General features: G+C 34.1%; 1 long non-coding RNA gene across 5 annotated transcripts; it reads left to right on the forward strand.

Annotated features, from left to right (window-relative positions):
* Nucleotides 708–7,412, forward strand: LOC109850646. 5 transcript variants are annotated; one of them, XR_002249509.1, is made up of 9 exons: nucleotides 708–1,011; nucleotides 1,643–1,705; nucleotides 1,873–2,057; nucleotides 2,501–2,584; nucleotides 2,700–2,772; nucleotides 3,121–3,192; nucleotides 3,558–5,597; nucleotides 5,973–6,006; nucleotides 7,152–7,412. It is a non-coding gene; the product is annotated as an uncharacterized LOC109850646 (long non-coding RNA). The 5 variants fall into 5 exon arrangements; XR_002249495.1 differs by having other exon boundaries at nucleotides 3,121–5,597; XR_002249520.1 differs by having other exon boundaries at nucleotides 3,121–4,507.

Genomic DNA, 8,840 nt, shown 5'->3' on the forward strand with positions numbered 1-8,840 from the left:
GGACCTAGTCAGTATCAAGCATCTGCTGTCATTCCCGCATTAAATAGCTAGGTGACTCATTCCCCTTAGCGACCGACACCTATAGAATGTCTGCCGACTCAGCAGCCTAGCCGGACTTGGCCCAATTAAATTACTATTTTTCCTTTCCAATCCACTATAAAAGGATCCAGTACCGCATGGGGGTAAGGGCCCAATTAAATTACTATTTTTCCTTTCCAATCCACTATAAAAGGATCCAGTACCGCATGGGGGTAAGCTCTGGCTTTTTTACGCAACTTTTAAACTACTTAACCTACGTATTACCCCCACGCAAGATCATTTACTGAGTTGAGCGTCGACGGATCAATCGGAAAACCCAACTCTGCCCCCTTACGTGTCTTCTTATGTGCATGGCAGCACGGTGGGCCCCAAAACCAGCCATCTGAAGAAGTTTGAGGACCCTAATCACTCATTAGCCTCCACATAAACCCCATGTTTGAACGCTGTCATCAACAACCACGCATTCATGGATCTACGAATATAGGAAAATCGTCACCATTAAATTTTGACGAACAGCCCAAATATTTCATATATAATCTATATCTATACTACTTCTAAAAGAGAAAACATGTGTCAAAACTTTTGCATGCCTATTTTATCCCTTTAATCTTGCTTAATTATAATTTTATCCTCCTTTTCAATCTAATTATTCTTACTTTGCCCTTTCCCCTACCGCACTAACCCAAGCGCCCCACCCCCTTCCTCTTCATCTCCTATTCTTCTGTTTCAATCTAATTTTATCCTATTTAACCGTTCTCTCCTCTGCCGCTCCACCCATCTGCCCCCTCTGCCTCTTCCGCTTCTTCCGTTTCGCAACCCCTCAGGGTTGAGTCAAGCGAGGATCGATGGCTGTTCTGAAAGAACGAGGTTTCTTGCGCTTGCTTTTGCCGCCGTTGGCGGGAAATCACGACGGCCATGGTTGGATCACTGAGGGATACTGGAAAGATCACTTTCCCTTCGTCGCTAAAGCAGGTTGCTCGATTTGATGTTTTCTAGCGTTTCTTTTTTTGCTAGATTCAGTTTTACTTATTTTGTTTACCCTTTTTGGTATTCGATACATTTTAGATTAGTCTTCCCCAATTATTAACTGGAAAAGTGTGATTTTTTTGGTGTTGTTAATGAGAATGATGTGAGAATGATGCTGATAATGAGAATGATGTGAGAATGATGCTGATATATATGATCCTTGTATTGTTGGAACTTTTTGATATTTCCCCTGTGAAAGTATGAATTCTGGATATTTGGAATCCTACCCCTCATTTGATTAACCAAAAAGGAAAAAAAATGTTTTTCCCCGTTTCTTGTGTGATTTTTTTAAGATAGTATGGGGAGTTTTAGATTTGTGTCTGCCTTCTGAAAGTTATTTTCGTGTATTTTCATTTTTTTAAGATAGTATGGGGAGTTTTAGATTTGTGTCTGCCTTCTGAAAGTTATTTTCGTGTATTTTCATTCTTTCCTGATTTAGATTTAGAAGTATTTTTTGTGTCTGCCTTCTGAAAGTTATTTTCGTGTATTTTCATTCTTTCCTGATTTAGATTTAGAAGTATTTTGAAAATTTTAGGAATACATGAAGCATTATGAACTCAAAATGTGAACATAACAGGTTACCGAGTTTTTGGCTTTCAGGGGATGATCGTGTAGCGACATGTGGGCTGCTATGGTGCAGGTACCTTTTTTCTTGTAAAATTCAGACTTTCATTCTGGTTTAGCTGAAGGATATGTGGTCTTTGTTTCATTACAATATTTTTTTTTCTATTCATGTCTATTATTTCTAAATAAATGTCATCTCTATGCTGTGATTATGAGCTTATAACTGATTGCTAATGGTTCAAGGATGGACATTTTGGGTGAGAAAGTTTCAATTCTGGCTCCAATAGACCATCCTTGCCAGGAGATACTCTTTGTGTAGCAGTCTCAGCCTCTACTTGGGTGGAGCCTCTTGGAAGGTGTACTATTGCATTTGCTTTAGCCTGGTCATCCCCTAAAGTTAAATTTTAGAAGGGATGCATTTATCACAGGTAATATTGCAGACAGTATAAGAGACCTCTGGTTTCCCACTTCTACATGTTCCTTCTCTCTTAGCATGTCTATTAGGGAGTATGCATGATGCCTCCAGGTCTTGCTTTGATTCAAGAATTATCTTACTGAAGGGGAAATTTAACTTGATGTGATCAGTCAGTATGTTGATTCTGCTTGGATTGTCTGTGAGTCTCTTGGAGATGTGGTCTCTGATCTTTTGCACCTAATGTTTTATTTTTGAAGATTGCGGTCCTTCCCTAATTAAACAAATTTCAGGCTTATAATTGCAAACACCTGTACAGGGTTTTTGGTTATAATGGTTAAAATGTTTGTTGTGATTCAAGGGTCTTGGTAATGTCTATCAAGTTAGTAAATTGTTAGAAGTCAACATTCTTTACTTTCTAGGAAAAAATTTCTAAAATTTCTCTTTTATCCCTATCAGGAGATATACGAGATTCTTTGGAACTTCTGATCTTTGGAAGTTCTGAGAGATCACCTGTTGAATTGGTGCATGATACATTGACAAGTATGAGCAATACTTGCTGCTGTAAATTTTCTTTAAGTTCTTACGGAAATAATGTATCTTTATAGAGTTACACTTGCAACCTCACGGTCTGATACTATTCTGAATGATCTCTCAGAGTATAAGTGCTGGGAAGAAGAGATTGAGAAATGGCAAAATCCTATTCTCATGGATGAAAAGCTTCCAGAATGGTAAGTTGTTTATTAATTTGTTTTGTTTTTATGTTTTTGATTTTTTCAGAAATCATGTAAAATTCTGTTCTGTACAGTGTATTGTTCTTTTATGGCTATTGTCCCACCATTATTCACGTGTTTGCATCATCATCATAGTATTTTAGTTTACCTATTGAACTGTAAGAGGTAGTGCAGAAGTTATGCTAGCATTGACTAATGACAATATTTTTGTGTCAACTCATATATAACTCTAACTAATACCTACATGATTGACACATAGTTAGTGGCCATGGTAGAGTTCTGAATAACACTGTTCTTTTAGTGTTAGACTTTGATACTGATGCAAATTTCTTTTAATGATTTCAGGTACAAGTTTACTGTTTTTAATGAGTTAGTTGGTGGAGGAACAGTCTGGACATGTATTATTTATCGAAGCATGTATGCATTTTAAGCTTAGCTTCTTATTGGCTCTCCCTATAGTCTATATTTCCCCTTGTTCTTGAAAGATTTTCCTTAACATTTCATGTTTGTTTTACTACAGTACCACCTGATGAGGTGCAGGCTTTGTTGGTTTTTTATGGTACTTTACTGTGGTTTTTTAGCTATATATTCATAGGCATTTCATGTTGCTTCTTGCTTTAGGGAAATCCATGGAATTTTGACATCTTGGTTATTCTTAGTGCATCCTGGCCTTGTTTATGAGTTTTATGTAAACTTTACCCATGCTATTTTTTATAATACTTGCTTGATGCGTTCCCTCCATATTTTTAATGATCAATTGTTGTGGTTCTTACCTAATGCAGATGGTGAAGCTCCTGCTTTTGACGAGAGCCAAAAAGTTTCTAAAAAAGAGACAAATCTATGAAAGGTTTTAAAGCCTAAATCCACGAAACATAGCAACCCTTAGGCTGATTACAAAAGTTGTTCTACTGCAGCAAATATGCACTGCTTTCCTCTGACACACATTACACATATTATTTAATTATGATTATTTTTAGCCGTTACTGGTTCTTTTGATGCCATACCTCATCTTTTGTGTTGAAGTAATGAGAAGTTGTTATCTTTGTTTCTATTTAATTATCTTTAGAGATGTTCTATCTATTCTATAATGCCATTTAAACTATATCAATGTTGTCTCATTGGATTCGTGTTCGGTCTTCCTTTCGGACTCTTGATCGGATATTTCTTCTTCATCTACTCTGAACCCAAAGAAGATGCTCAGGTTCACGATTCTTTCTTTTTGGATGAAAATTAATCGAATTTTGATGTGGGTTTTTGGTCTAAAATGACTGCTTGCTGTTATTTTAGCATGTTGATGAGGTTAGGATTACAAAGTTTCAGGCTTTAGTTGTTCTGTTGCAGGGATTTAGATTAATAGGTGATGAACAAATCGAAAAAAAATCTAATCTTTCTTTGTTTTACATGAATTTGTATTTGGAAGAACAGAGGATTACTGGAAATACATTGGGAATCTGATCATTTGGGATACGGATTCTATGAGACGAAATTGCCAATTGGATGATGAGTGCAAGTTCTTTTCCCTTTACGCAAGGCAATAGGCATATCTAGATCATTAGAATAATCAGATACTTCAATTTCTTGAGAGAGAGAGAGAGAGAGAGAGAGAGAGAGAGAGAGAGAGAGAGAGAGAGAGGGGAAGAGGAGTTACATTACTTGTATGAGTTTCAGCAGGTTGGACCACAGGGGCAGATTCGTGGCAGTGCCTTGATGATGGACAAAACTCTGTCTATTTGTGAGATTTCTGTTTCCTTGAGCAGACAAGTTCTTTGTGTTTTGGAGCTGCATCAGGTGTAAAAAATAGCATTATACATGCTAAATTGTATTGACTTTATGTTCTTGCAGTTATTCTTAGTTTTTTTTATATTGGTCTCTTAAATCTTTAACAATTTGAAGTTAGCCTTTCAAATCATTTAACATTCTATTTGGCCACTCAATTCTCATAAGTTATCTCAAAATTACGCCATCAACTCATTGAAATTGATATTACGTCCCCCAATCACTAAAGTTGTCACAAGTTAATCCCTCCGATCAAGAGCAACAAGATATAAACATTAGTAGGAGAAGTAACTCTTCACATTTTCTCATATACATTAAGCCTAGAGTTGTACTTTGCTACACGTCACTTGAACACTCACATAGTTTAAAGTCTAATGATATAATTATACATTGGAAGTGAAACGTCCAATGTTAAAGTGTCTCAAAGACAGAAGAAGGAGGCCATCCATTCTCATCGAAATAGCTACCATATGACGATGTCAAATACTATCAGCCATCAATAAATAACAGTAGAAGTAACTTTTCGCATTTTCTCATATATAGAAAGCCTAGAGTTGTACTCTACTACACATCACTTGAAACATTCACATAGTTTAAAGTCCCACATTCCTAATGCGTTGTAGTTATACATGTCATTATTAGCACACGTGCACACACACACAAACAAATGCAAACAAAGATAAGAAAATTTTATCCTTTTTTACTTTATTAGAGGTTGCAAGGACACCACTGAAAAAATTTAAGTAACCTAAAGTATTAGCTTTCTATAATGTTTCTCTAGACCTGAAGAGGGAATATGTAACCAAAATTAGACATAAATATACATTTTTGTTGCATGACAACCTTTCTAATTGTATAATCTAATAAATTGAATCGTTTTGTTAGCATTGCATTTTCTGTATATTTACTTATGAATTGTCAGTTCGATCATCTATGTTATGCTACTATGAACTACATTTCTTTGTGCCTCAATTTTTTGCAGTAATACCATCTATACGCTGCACATATGCATTGCACAATAGATCAATCATTACCATTTTTTTATGGTAATCAGACTTACTAAAAGTTTTACTCATCTAGCTAAGAGATAAACAAGAGTTGAAGTAATGAACTATCCTTTACTTTCATGTATAGTATATGCTTTTGTTACATTATCATAATTGAAGATTTGATTCATCTCGGAAAAGTCATGTATAGTATATGCTTTTGTTACATTATCATAATTGAAGATTTGATTCATCTCGGAAAAGGATTAATTTTTTTAAAATATTATTCTTACTAGATACATCATAATTGAAGATTTGATTCATCTCGGAAAAGGATTAATTTTTTTAAAATATTATTCTTACTAGATACACAAATAGGTTTTATATTACATTGAATAGAAGGATTTATTGCAACTTCTTTCTCTATGTATGCAGCCAAAACTGAACAACATCGATGACAACACCAAAGGTAAGAACATGGTGAGACAATATGCAGTATATTCCTTCTTGCTACTGTATCATTTGATTTTGTATGTATAAAAAAACATATACTCTAATTTGTTGTGCGTTTGTTTATTAAACTTGAAAAGAAGAATCCTTACTTAGATTAACTTTTTTCTTCATGACTAGATATACATTTTGAGCGTCTATCTTACAATTTGGCTAAGACACATTTCATGTTGCAGAAACTAAGATCATTTCCACCGAATTATGTAAATGCATATCCGACACTCATCAGTTTTATCGGTATAATAATTTGTGGGATAATTGTTACATATAAGAAAGAAACCGTAGTGGACAAACTATGAAAGACGTTGCTAATGAAATTTTTTGAAGCTTTAATTGGATTTACAATTAAATATGGTCGAAGAAAGTCAAACATTGAATTTAGCTATACAGCTTTATGAGGAGGAATCACAAGGTAAAATCAACGCTAAATTTTAGTCTCGTGAGTAAAATATATCATAACCTATCAATTTTTTGTTGTTCTGCTATTTTCTTATATATGTCTTCTGTTCAATTTTTTTAAATCAATAAAAGTTGTAATTTGTTATCACATGAATCTAACCAGAAGAATGCAAGGGTCTTCTTAGCAAGTTATTAAGCTGGAACATTTAGATATATTTCTGTAGGAATATGCACATTCATACAATGATTCTTCAGGTTAATGTGTAAATCCATATGTCTGGGTACAATGCAGTTTGTAACCCCATTTTCACACCATTAATGCAATTATTTGAAACTGTTGGATACTTTGCTTGAAGAAGACATGCTTTAGTTGTTAAAATTATTTGAAAGATGTGGTATGACTTATGAGGCTTCAAGTCTTAGTCTTGCTAGCAGTTTGGTCATAGGCTACCTGAAGTAAAATTGGTGTCTGTTTATGAATTTTTTTTCCCTTCTTTATTTCATTGTGGCATTGTTCAAGATATCTATTTGCAAGTAAGGATATGGTCTTATTGCTTTAATGAACACTATGAAAATGCTACTTTCATTTACAAATTAATCTTTCAAACTTGCATTTCTCCTTCCTTTTCAAGTTTAGGTCCTTTTTAGCTTCGTGGATTTTTACAGTTCATTGTGAACTTTCACTTTTACTCAATTTTATTGCAGTGAATTATGGCTTAGTTCGAAGGTTTTGTTGATGGCAAATGAAGCTACTGTTAAATGTTTATTCCCAAGTGGTTCTTACAGGTTGATGTTTTCCTCCAATAGCAATTCATTATATTTTAAATTAGAAGAAAAATGTAAGAGATTAAGAGATGGATTGAGGGTTGTAATCTTCTCTGATGATGCTTTTTGTAACTCAAGTTTTTGTGCTGAGTTTGTGATGTAACCCAAATGTATCAATGATCTCATGCCATTCATTTTTCATATCAACTTCTACATTAATCAAGTTCCAACCATAGTAACAATGTTACTATTAAAGTTTCATGAAGTTTGAATAATTTTTAGAAATAATGGTTATGTTTTTCTTTTATTTTTTTGGGCCTCCGTTTCATAAATAGTAATAGGATGGTGATCTTAGTATTAAAAAATAAATGTGAAATTAGTTGCATATTAAAAATTTATGCACATGAAAACATATTTAGTGGATGATTGTTTAAAACTACATGTAATGTGCAGTTAGCATATGTTCTATGTAAAGAATGTATTTAATAAATGATGGTAAAATTGGTGAGTAAAAAATTACTTGGCCTTCAAATATTTTAACTCTTGTAGTTTCTTAATATGCATCACGTGCAACGCACGTATTGCATACTAGTGTACAATAAGGGGCTGTTTGGTTGCACATTTTTTGAGAAAACTTTTCTCAAAACATCTGACAATGGCAAATTTATAATTAAAAGTTTTCCAGAGATTTTTGTAAATTGTGTTTGGTTCAACAAAAAATTTACAGAAATATTTTCTATAAAATATCAAAACCTACCAAATTTTACAAAAAGCAATTTCCTCTCAAAATGAGAGGAAATCTCCAGAAATCTGACACATACTATATTTAATTAAAAATCTACCAAATCTTGTTATTTTCTATAAAGTTATGAGCCATTTTCTTGTTTTGAACCAAACAAGCAAAGTACAAAAAACAAAAAAATTGGTACTTTTTGATTTCTCAAAACTTTTCCTATAATTTTTTTAAGAAATACAAGGAAATCATATTTTAGGTGGAAAACATTTCCTATAATTTCTAGAAATTGAACCAAACACCCCCTAAAATGATGAACTTGCCATGGAGAGAAAACCGATGGGTCTGAGAATGAATACGGTACCTAAGTAAAAATCGGGAATGTGGAAGTGTGCGGGTCAACCAATTAGATTTTTCTCCATCGATAAGTGGCATTAATCAATCAATGTAAATCACAAAAGAAAACCCGAAAATTAAAGCAAATCCAAACACAAGTGGAAACAAAAATCAACAGTCTACGATCTAATGTGGGTCAACAGCAACCGCGTGCACCCATAGGTAGGGTTAGTCATAGTCATTATTGACTTAGTCATAAGGAAACATTAATGCCTCAAGGACCCAAATAGGGGACCCAACGCATGGGAGAGGTGAGATGTCACCATCCGGTTGCATGATGCACTGTTTATGAATAGTGCATCATGCAACCGGATGATGACACCTCACCTGTTTCATGCCTTTGGGTCCCCTATTTGGGTCCCTGTAGCAACACAGCTGTGTATCCCTTAAATCTGGAAAGAGTTTTGGGATGTCTAATGTATGTTCGAGCTATGATGCTCAGAATCGCAAAATTTCTTTTCAAAAAAAAAAAGAATCGCAAAATTTCATCCATAAATGAT

Source organism: Asparagus officinalis, chromosome 1, assembly GCF_001876935.1.
Source record: "Asparagus officinalis chromosome 1, Aspof.V1, whole genome shotgun sequence".
NCBI lineage: Eukaryota > Viridiplantae > Streptophyta > Magnoliopsida > Asparagales > Asparagaceae > Asparagus > Asparagus officinalis.